The 10,961-nt window shown below is 39.3% G+C and overlaps 1 non-coding gene across 1 annotated transcript; it reads left to right on the top strand.

The window, feature by feature from the left end:
• Positions 1-10,398: 10,398 nt before the first annotated feature.
• Positions 10,399-10,505, top strand: LOC133781024 (small nucleolar RNA R71). Its single transcript, XR_009869822.1, has one exon. It is a non-coding gene; the product is annotated as a small nucleolar RNA R71 (small nucleolar RNA).
• The last annotated feature ends 456 nt before the right edge of the window (positions 10,506-10,961 follow it).

Raw genomic sequence — 10,961 nt, 5'->3', positions numbered from 1 at the left:
ATTATTTGTATCACTTTTGCATTAATCACCCTGAAACATGAACAAACGAGCATAATTCCAAAATAAAATAATCCTAACTAATGAAATTAGCCTAAAAACTTATACCATAAACGAGCCTAAAACTCGTTTATCAAACTACCCCAAACTAAATCTTTACTCGTCCTCAAGTAAATACCAAGTTAAACTAACAAAAAGAAACAAACACAAAACGAACAAGCTAAATCATCATTACCATCTACACTGCTTTGCCAAAACTCATGAAATCTCAATTGCAATAATAATAACCAGAATTTCAGCTCAATTGCCTTAAAGTTCAATTTGTAAAGTTCAATTAGGGAAATCAATAATATATCACGAAAATGACTGCAACACTTGGACTCTATCATATATGCTCAACTCATTCCAGACAATTCCACAAACCAATTTTTCAATATGCTTGCATTACTTAACCTTCTCCACTAATGTCAATAACACGTGTTTTGAAATCAAAAGGACTTTCACGGGTTATAGCGTTAGGCTTAGGCAAGGGTAGATGAAATTGTCATTTAGGCTCAATCATTACCATAAGCATATAAACTTTACACCCAATCTTGATATTCACAACACAATTTAACACAACCCAAAGATTTTCTTTATTTCCAAAGATTGAGAAATTTAAACACTAGAGTTTTTTTTTTTTTATATATATATACTACCTTTCCCCCAAACTTATGCATTTTAATGGGGACATCAAAAGAAAAGTAGTTTCTCTCAAATCTTTTATTTTTATTTTTTATTTCTCAATCTTTTCTTGAATTTTTTTTTTATTGCCAACACTAATACACAAGAGTAACACCCATTATAAATCAATCCCCTATTAGATTTTATAAGCTCATGGTACAAATCTAGGAATGAAAAAATAATAAGGTATTCGGTTAAGCTCAAAACAAGTGTTTAACGATAAAAGGTGAACTTTTAGGCTCAAAGAGGCTATCTAGGGAAAATTAAGTCAAGGTTGGCTTGAAAAGCAAAATCGATCCAATAAAATTGCCTAAATCACTTTTCAAAACACATGTCATCAAGGATTTTGCCTCAAAGGCCAAATAATGCAAGTTCTATCAAATTCAAATTGTCATACCACCAACCCTAGTCAAACATATATAATAAAATCCAAAGTGTTGCATTTTCAAAACATATTAAAAATTTCCCACAAAACCTTTAAATTAAACTCTAAAACAATTGAACCAACCACACAGTTGAATTCAATTTCCTTTTCACGAGCAAAGACAAAGCAACAACAGACAAGAATGATGGCTTAACAGTTACACTAAACAACCACAGAAAATAACACAAGAGACTAAAAGCTAAACTAAACAACGCACAAAAATAAAAATAAAACAAAATAAGCTCCCCCCCCCCCCCCCCCCCAAAACTTAAGATGCACATTGTCCCCAATGTGATAAAGAAAAGAACAGAGGAAGAGAACTTACCTGACCAGCCACATCAGTATGGCGGTGGTGCTGGTTGGAACGAAGGACCTTCAAAAGGCTGAGACTGCGGAGGTTGAGGTTCAGGAAAACCAGCAAAGGACGGGGGTGGAGGCGGAGGGTAAAATGGAGAGTACGGTGGATAGGGCGGTGGTGGAGCAAAATAAGTGCGATCTGATTCATCTAGCGACCAGCGGCTCACCAAATTGTTTAATTGAGCCACATGACTCACTTCATAATCATATCGCTGGCCCAAATACTGATTCACCATATGCTGCTGTTGAACCACATATTGATTTTGTTGGATTAAATAATCCAACTTGTCATTAACTTGCTGCAAACTTGAATTGCTACTGCCACCCAACAATACTGGTTCAGCTTCTTCCTCCACATCAGTTTCCACGCGGCGCTTTCCCTTTTTTCTTGCCTGTGGCACATACAGCGCAGGCTCAGGATAATCATTCATCAAATTGATGGACAACGGTTGCTGCAGCGACTGATAAATATCAGTAACAAATTCCGGAACACCAGCCTTACAGCACAACATCGTGATGACAGATCCATGGGCCAAACCTCCAATGGTGTGCCCTTTTTCAATAAAATTAATGTTGGCCTTGATCCAAATACCTGGATTAACACTCATGCCCATCATCAACGCGTACATCAATAAGACTTTATCTTTAGTCATATCAGACACATGACTAACCGGCATAAATCGAGCACACACAAAGAATGCCCAAAATCTCGCCTCAATGTTGAGTTGGCACGATGCTATGCTCTTAGGTAGACTGCCAGATAAATTCCAGGGAGCTCCTTCAAAGCATAGTTTATCAGCCACAGCCGCAAAATCTATAGATCCATTCAAGAACTGAGCATATTCCTCCTCCTCCTGTTTTATGTGCGGGGCTTTGAACACCTTATTAATCGCTTCAGCAGTGAAAGGCACACGTTTACCTCGAACAAAGACTGTGTCATTGTGTTTATCTCTTAAGTTCGCATAAAACTCATATACCAATGACACATTAGCATGTGCCAGTTTAGTTACAAAATCTCCCCATTTCCTATTCATAAGATTTGCCCAAACCCGTTCAAAAATCTGATGAGCAAAAGGTTCAGACTGAAATTCCACTTCATGCTCGGGAATCAAAGGCTTTCTAACAAATTTCTCATACCACTCCTGAGCCTTGAAATTGATAAACCTAGTCTCATCGTACTCATGCTCAGAACTATCCTCCCTTGGTTGAGACGCAGATGCTTGTCCCTTTCCTTTATCCTTATTTCTACCCGCTCTACTCTTGGGAGCCATTATCTACACTCTTACCAACTCACAAGACAGAATTTTGACAGCACCTCCCCTACTAATGGACCCTTTTCCTCTTCACAAACAGTTACAATATTCAATCTTTCAAGCAAATCAACTAAAATCTCCAAACCCAAGCCACATAAAGGATCCACCCTCTTCAATCAATCAAAACAAGCCAATCCCAAATACCACAAAAATCTGAGGGGAAAAGGGTGAGGAACCACTTACCCAACCTTGCAATGGACTCCTTTATGCTTGAATTAGGACAGCCCCTTAAAAATTTCCATCTCCATCAAGAAATTAAATCAGTGAATTTTTAGGGTTTCAAATGATTGGGGAAATTTGAATGGGTTGGAGAAGAAATAAAAGAAATGAGAGAAATAGAAGAAGAAATAAATGAGAGAGAGAGAAGGTGTGGTGAAATTTCTGGGGAGAGGTTGAAAGGAAGAATCTATGGAGCTATGAAGGAGATGGGGGAGAACACAATCTGGGAGAGGCGAAATGAAGAAAAAAAAAATAGAAGGAATGAGGGGGAAATAAACGAAACCCCTCTGTTATTTAAAAAAAAAACTGGTCATAGCGCTGTAGCTATGTGTATAGCGTTGTAGCGCTAATACGCATCTGGGACTCTGGCCTCTGGAACCAGCGCTGTAGCGCTGGTAACCCCCCGAAACTTGTCTTCTCTGAGAATAGTGCCATAGCGCTGTCAGTATAGCGATGTAGCGCTATGGCACCTCCAATCACCACATTTATTTATTTATTTATTTATTTTATTTTATTTTATTTTCTTTTTCTTTTCACAATTTTCACGGTTCAACCAATACATTAAAATAAAAATAACAACTAAAAACAAATTTCCTTCATTGTTCAAAACAAAATAAAATGAATTGAAAATTGAGAACTGCCTCCTCAAAGCGCTGTCTTTACCGTCATTTAGCCGGACGCTGGATCCCTCTTCAAAGAGGCTTCAGAAGGAGGATCGACTTTGCTTGATCAAAATTACCACCCAAATAGGGTTTCAATCTCTGGCCATTGACTTTAAAGGAATCACCTGAGTTACCCCGAACTTCTACAGAACCATATGGGAAGACCTGAACAACAGTGAATGGTCCTGACCATCTTGACTTCAATTTGCCAGGAAAAAGTCTCAATCTTGAATTAAAAAGAAGTACCTTCTGCCCTGGTTGGAACTCTTTCCTGACTAAGTTCTTGTCATGCCAAGCCTTTGTTCTCTCCTTATAAATCTTGGCATTTTCATAAGCCTCATTTCTGAACTCATCAAGTTCATTCAATTGCAACGACCTTCGTTCACTGGCTGCACTCCAATCAAAATTTAATTTTTTCATAGCCCAGAATGCCCTGTGCTCCAACTCAACTGGTAGATGACACGCTTTACCAAACACCAACCTGTAAGGAGACATGCCTATTGGTGTTTTGAATGCAGTTCTGTATGCCCAAATCGCATCATCTAACTTCTTCGACCAATTTTTCCTCGAACTGTCAACGGTCTTCTCAAGGATGCTCTTGATTTCTCTGTTTGAAATTTCAGCTTGCCCATTTGATTGAGGATGGTAAGGCAAAGCTTTTTGATGATATACTCCATAACGAGCCAGCAATGCATCAAGTTGCTTATTCACAAAGTCTTTCCCTTCATCACTAATAAGAGCTCGGGGAGTGCCAAATCTAGTAAAAATATGTTTATGCAGAAAATTAAGCACAGTTTTACCGTCATTGGCTCAAGTTGCTGCAGCCTCCACCCATTTGGATACATAATCTACTGCCAATAGAATATATTCATTATTGTAAGATGGTGGAAAAGGCCCCATGAAATCGATGCCCCATACATCAAACAGTTCCACTTCAAGAATCCCCTGTAAAGGCATTTCATTTCTCCTCGAGATATTACCAGTTCGCTGACATCTATCACATGCCTTGACAAAAACATTGGCATCCTTGAATAATGAAGGCTAATAGAAACCACTTTGTAATACCTTGGCCGCCGTTCTTGATGCTCCAAAGTGCCCTCCACATTGTTGAGTGTGCAGTGATTAAGAATGGATTGCATCTCTTCTTCAGGAACACACCTTCTGATAATCTGATCAACATAATGCCTATAGAGAATAGGCTCCTCCCAATAGTAATGTTTCACCTCAGAAAAGAATTTCTTTAATTGCTGCTTTGACATTTCAGGAGGCACGATCTTGGCAACCAAGAAGTTCACTATGTCAGCAAACCAAGGGACAGCTAAAGTCTCACTTACCCCAAACAACTGCTCATCAGGAAAGTGATCATTGATTTGCACTGCTTTCTTATTTTCAGTCTCCTCCACCTCAAGTCTAGAGAGATGATCAGCTACCACAGTCTCGCTGCCTTTCTTGTCACGAATTTCCATGTCAAATTCTTGAAGCAAAAGAATCCATCTAGTCAGGCGGGGCTTGGCATCTTTCTTTGACATCAAGTATTTAATGGCAGAGTGATCAGTGTAGACAATCACTTTGTTACCAATCAGATATGGTATAAATTTGTCACAAGCAAACACAATAGCTAGCAGCTCTTTTTCTGTAGTAGCATAATTCAGCTGAGCATCATTTAGAGTCCGACTAGCATAATAAATAGACCTGAATACCTTGTCAATTTGCTGTCCCAAAACTGCCCCCACTGCGTAGTCACTGGCATCACACATCAACTTAAAAGGCAATTCCCAATTCGGAGCTATCACAATTGGAGCAGAAATAAGCTTTTCTTTCAAGAAATTGAAAGCCCTCAAACATTCATCATTAAAATCAAAGACAACTCCAATCATAAGCAGATTTGAGAGAGGCTTGGACACTTTAGAGAAATCTTTTATGAATCTTCGATAGAACCCAGTGTGACCAAGAAAACTTCTAACTCCTTTGACTAAAACTGGTGGAGGCAACTTTTCAATGGTAGAAATTTTTGCTCTATCTACCTCAATTCCCTCACTCGAAATTGTATGGCCAAGAGCAATCCCCTCTTTCACCATAAAATGGCATTTCTCCCAATTCAGCACCAGATTTGCCTTCTCACAACGATTCAGCACGTTCTCCAAGTTACCCAAACAGAGGTCAAATGATGAGCTGAAAACAGAGAAATCATCCATGAATATCTCAATACACCGTTCTACCATATCTGAAAATATGGCCATCATGCACCGTTGAAATGTTGCAGGGGCATTACATAGTCCAAATGGCATTCTCCTGAAAGAAAATGTGCCATAGGGACATGTAAAAGTTGTTTTCTCTTGATCCTCTGGTGCAATAGCGATCTGATGATACCCAGAATACCCATCCAAGAAATAGTAGTAGCTATGTCCTGCCAATCTGTCAAGCATCTGATCAAGGAAAGGCAAAGGAAAATGATCCTTCCTTGTGTCCTTGTTGAGCTTGCGGTAATCTATACAAATTCGCCACCCTGTTACAGTTCTTGTTGGGATGAGTTCATTGTTCTCATTTTTCACCACAGTCATACCACCCTTTTTAGGTACCACTTGCACAGGGCTCACCCATGCGTTATCAGAAATTGGGTAGATCACTCCAACATCCAACCATTTAAGAATTTGCTCCAGTACTACTTCCTTCATGGCTGGATTGAGTCTTCTCTGGGCCTCTATGGATGGCTTGCTATTCTCCTCCAATAATATTTTATGCATTACTGTCGATGGACTTATTCCTTTAATATCCGCCAAGGTCCACCCAATGGCCAATTTATGCTCCCTTAAAACCCTCAACAGTTTCTCCAATTCTATCTTTGACAGGTCAGCTGACACAATGACAGGTAAAGTTTCATTCTCTCCCAAGTAAGCATACTGCAAGTGGCCTGGGAGAACCTTCAATTCCAGCTGTGGTGGCTGCTGAATGGATGTTAGTGGTTTATCAGGCGCATCTGCTAATTCTTGAAACTTCTTCCAGTATGGCAAGAAGGAGTTGATCCAGTTCACACAATCTCTTATCTCAGCATCATCATCATCATCATCGACCTCATCACCCAATAATTCTGCCTCTAAGGCATCACTACTCATCCTTCTCTTCGAAACTGCCTTTTCTATCACATCCACACTAAAGCAACTGTCACTAGCCACCGGGTACTTCATAGACTTAAAAACATTAAAGACCACCTCATCTCCTTGAACTCTAAGCTTAAGCTCTCCTTTGTGAACATCAATAAGAGCTTGGCCTGTGGCTAGAAATGGCCTACCGAGAATAATTGGTACATCTGTATCCTCCTCCATGTCCAAAATGATAAAGTCAGCTGGAAATATGAACTTATTCACCTTCACAAGAACATCTTCAATAATACCCCGTGGATGTATCAACGATCGGTCTGCGAGCTGTAAAGTGACAGTTGTTGGCTTTGCCTCCCCCAAGCCAAGTCTTCTAAACACAGATAAGGGCATCAGATTGATACTTGCCCCCAGATCACATAAGGCGTGCTTGCATTCAAACTTGCCAATGATGCAAGGTATGGTGAAGCTCCCCAGATCTCTCAGCTTTTGGGGTAACTTCCTTTGTAAAATCGCACTGCACTCTTCAGTGAGTGCTACAGTTTCATAGTCCTCCATCCTCTTATTCTTTGACAGAATCTCCTTCATAAATTTCACATAGCTAGGCATCTGCTCCAAGGCCTCAGCGAAAGGAATATTTATATGCAGCTTTTTAAACACCTCTAAAAACTTAGAAAACTGTTTATCAAGTGTAGTCTTTCTAAGCCTCTGAGGGTATGGAACTCGAACTGGCTGCTCATTAACAACTGGTTGATTCCTTTCTGAAAGTTGTTGGTCTTCAGTAACCTCTGCTAGATCAGACTGTTCACCCATCTCTTTATTCTGAACCACTGCCTGTGGAGGTCTAGGCTGCTCAGTTTGCTTCCCACTCCTCAGAGTAATTGCCTGAACTTGCTCCTTAGGGTTGACTTTAGTATTACTGGGCAAATTTCCCTGCGGTCTGTTATTGAGCATATTGGCCAACTGCCCAACTTGTGTTTCCAGGTTTCTGATAGAAGATCTAGTCTCTGTCTGTAGAGTCCAAGAACTTTACTTAGCTAATTATTTAGTAGTATTATAGTATGTATAGTATTATCTTTGTAACTGTGGATTTTTGGTTCAGACCGGGAATTATTTGGACGCTCATAGTAGTACTTATAGATTTTCTAAGTTTAACCTATAGTTTAAGAATATTAAGTATAACCTAAGGCTTGATTACATGTCTGATATTAAGGATAATATTTGTTATACTATAAGGTTTAGATATCAACCAATAGGATTTTAAGCACATGTTATGAGTGGGTGATTAAGAATTAAGTATTTTGAGGATTAAATTTAATAAGGAGTAAAGTTTGAATGTTATAGGGTCAGTCAGCAGCTTTGAATACGTTAAGGGCTTAGTCAAGGCTGTTTACTCCATTCAAACTTAGCTAAAAATGTGTAATTTCGTGTTTAAATATTCAGCGTGTGCCGATATATCGCAGCTATAGGGGGCGATATGTCGCAGCACGTAGATACGGAAAACACGAAATGATGCACGGTCGCCTCGGGCATACTGGCCCAGGCGATATATCGCCTACAGGGGGCGATATATCGCCTCCTTCAGTGTATTTTCAAAAGTTTTTGAATTCTTTTCCTTTCAGCCATTCAACCTCTTGATAAGTCCAGCATCTTTTTGAACGAGTCTTCAGCCTCTGCTGAACGATTATTCAAATATTTTTCACCTAAAAAGCTATTATTTTTATTCAAGTAAAATCAAGATCCTTTAATTCCTAAACTCTATAAATAGGACCTAGTACCCAGCCATTATTCACCTTTTGCTCTAAGTTCAGAGGCTGCTAGTGCTAAGTGAGTGAGAGAGTGTAAACACCTGGTTTTGGGAAATCATAAGCTTAAACATCATAAGCTTATCAAACACTTTGGGAAGTGAGGTTCTATAGTATTTCGGTTGTGGTGTAGATTGGTCTTACAAGTCTTTGAGGTAAACCAAAACTTTAGTTCATTTGTTTTATGTTATTTTCCTTCTCATAACCTTCTACTCAGTCTCCTAACCTCATTCTTATTTTGGTTAGGAAAACTAAGTTCTTAAGCACATAAGTTTCGGTAAGCATGATTTTCAAATGGTTTAGTCTTTCCATCCCTTTCATTTCATCTCTTTTCTTCATTAGACTCACTCTTTCTCATAATGGTTATTAGGAGTGTTCCAAAGTCCCAACGCTGTCCACATATCCCGGTAACTTTGGTAAGGAAAATAGGATAGAATCTATATGTTTTATGCTTATGTTATCTTATGTTTTATGTTATGAAATATGTTATGATAAGTGTTATGATATGTATGTTTGTAGGCTTGGGCATATGACCCATTTCACTAACAAGACCCCAAATAGATTATGGGCATATGACCTGCTTAGCTAGTAGGACCCCACTAATCTAATGGGCATATGCTTGTTTAGTCTATGGGACCCCAAGTAATAATGGCCATTATAGTATGTGTATGTATTAAGTGTTATGTTATGTCTTTATGATTATTATGAAATTTATGTACATGATGTATGTGCTAGATTTTCCTTGCTGGGAATTAGGCCCATTCCTTTTTGTTTTATGTGCAGGAAAATAGCTATTAGTGGCAGTAAGGTTCGTGGATGCTTGGAGATTGTGTATCGATGGTGAATGGATTCAAGGAGTCGAGAGTTCGATCTTTCGAGGATGTAGTCTTGTTTTACCTTTTTATGGTTTTACATGTATTTTTCCGCACTTTCTATGTAACTCCTTTTCACTTTAAGTTATGTTTTGTTTTAAAGACAATGGGTACCCATATCCTACTTATTTTATGAAAGTAACTTTTGTTTCTACAAGTTTCTAATAAATTTATGGTATTTTCGCAAATGTAAGTCTTATTAAGGTTTGTATGTATAGTTTCATTAATGGTCCAAAAGTCTAGAGTAGTGGGTCATTACACTGTCATGAACTGAGTTTGAGTGTTGGTGAGGGTCAGTAATGCAGCTTGCAATTCATTAGGCCTCTCAGGTTGAGCTTGATTCATTGATTGTTGAGGCCTAGGCTGTAGTGATGAGGAGGCTTAATGCATAGGTGGCTGAGGCATGTTGTTCTGAAATTGGCCCTGAAACTGAGGTTGTTGGCCTTGATTATTCTTCCAAGAAAAATTGGGATGATTTCGCCACCCAGGATTGTAAGTATTGGAGAATGGATTATTGAGTGGCCTTTGAAAGTTTCCCACTGCTTGAACTTGAGCATGATCCATCGAGGTGTTATTATTCATACTGATAGGGCACTGATCGACAGAATGAGAACCACCACACATTTCACACCTCACTGCCATCTGAACCGCATTAGCAGATACCGTGCTTTGTTGTAACTGTTTCGTCAAGGAGGCTACTTGTGCTGTTAGAGCAGTGATTGCATCCAGCTCATGCACCCCAGCTACCTTTCTGACTCCTGATGATCTTTCCTCAGACCACTGATGATTGTTTATGGCCATATCCTCCAGCAACTCATAAGCACCAGTTGCACTTTTGCTCATAAACGTACCACCCGCTGCAGCATCAATAATGGTTCTGGTTGTAGGACATAAACCATTGTAAAAATTATGTACTAACATCCACTGTTCAATGCCATGATGAGGACATCTTCTCAAGAGTTCCTTGAATCGTTCCCAAGCTTCATACAATGAATCTCCATCACTCTGGCAAAAGTTATTGATCTCTCCCCTCAATTTAGCAGCTTTGGACGGAGGGAAGAATTTTGACTAAAATTTCTGAGCTAGATCTTGCCAGGTGACAATAGAGTTTGGTTGCAGCGAGTTCAGCCAACTTTTAGCTCTGTCCCTCAGAGAGAACAAGAAAAATCTAAGCTTAATTGCGTCATCACTTACCCCATTGTATCTAAAAGTTCCACACAGCTCCAAAAAATTAGACAAATGGGTGTGAGGATCTTCTGAAGGCAACCCTTAAATTGAACAGAGGATTGCACCATTTGTAGAATAGCTGGCTTGATTTCAAAATTGTTAGCCTCTACAGTTGGTGGGCGTATACTATTTTGTACTCCCGTCAGAGTGGGCAGTACATAATCTCTCAGGCTTCTCTCAGCATTGTTCTGAGCCTGACCCCCTTGTACAATTCCAGGAATTAAAGCATTCCTGCCATCCCCTTCATTATGTGCCATCTTCACAGAT

The sequence above is a fragment of the Humulus lupulus genome, chromosome 5 (genome assembly GCF_963169125.1).
Source record: "Humulus lupulus chromosome 5, drHumLupu1.1, whole genome shotgun sequence".
Classification (NCBI taxonomy): domain Eukaryota; kingdom Viridiplantae; phylum Streptophyta; class Magnoliopsida; order Rosales; family Cannabaceae; genus Humulus; species Humulus lupulus.
The sequence above is the reverse complement of the archived record's forward strand: the minus strand, read 5'-3'. Positions and strand labels throughout refer to the sequence as shown.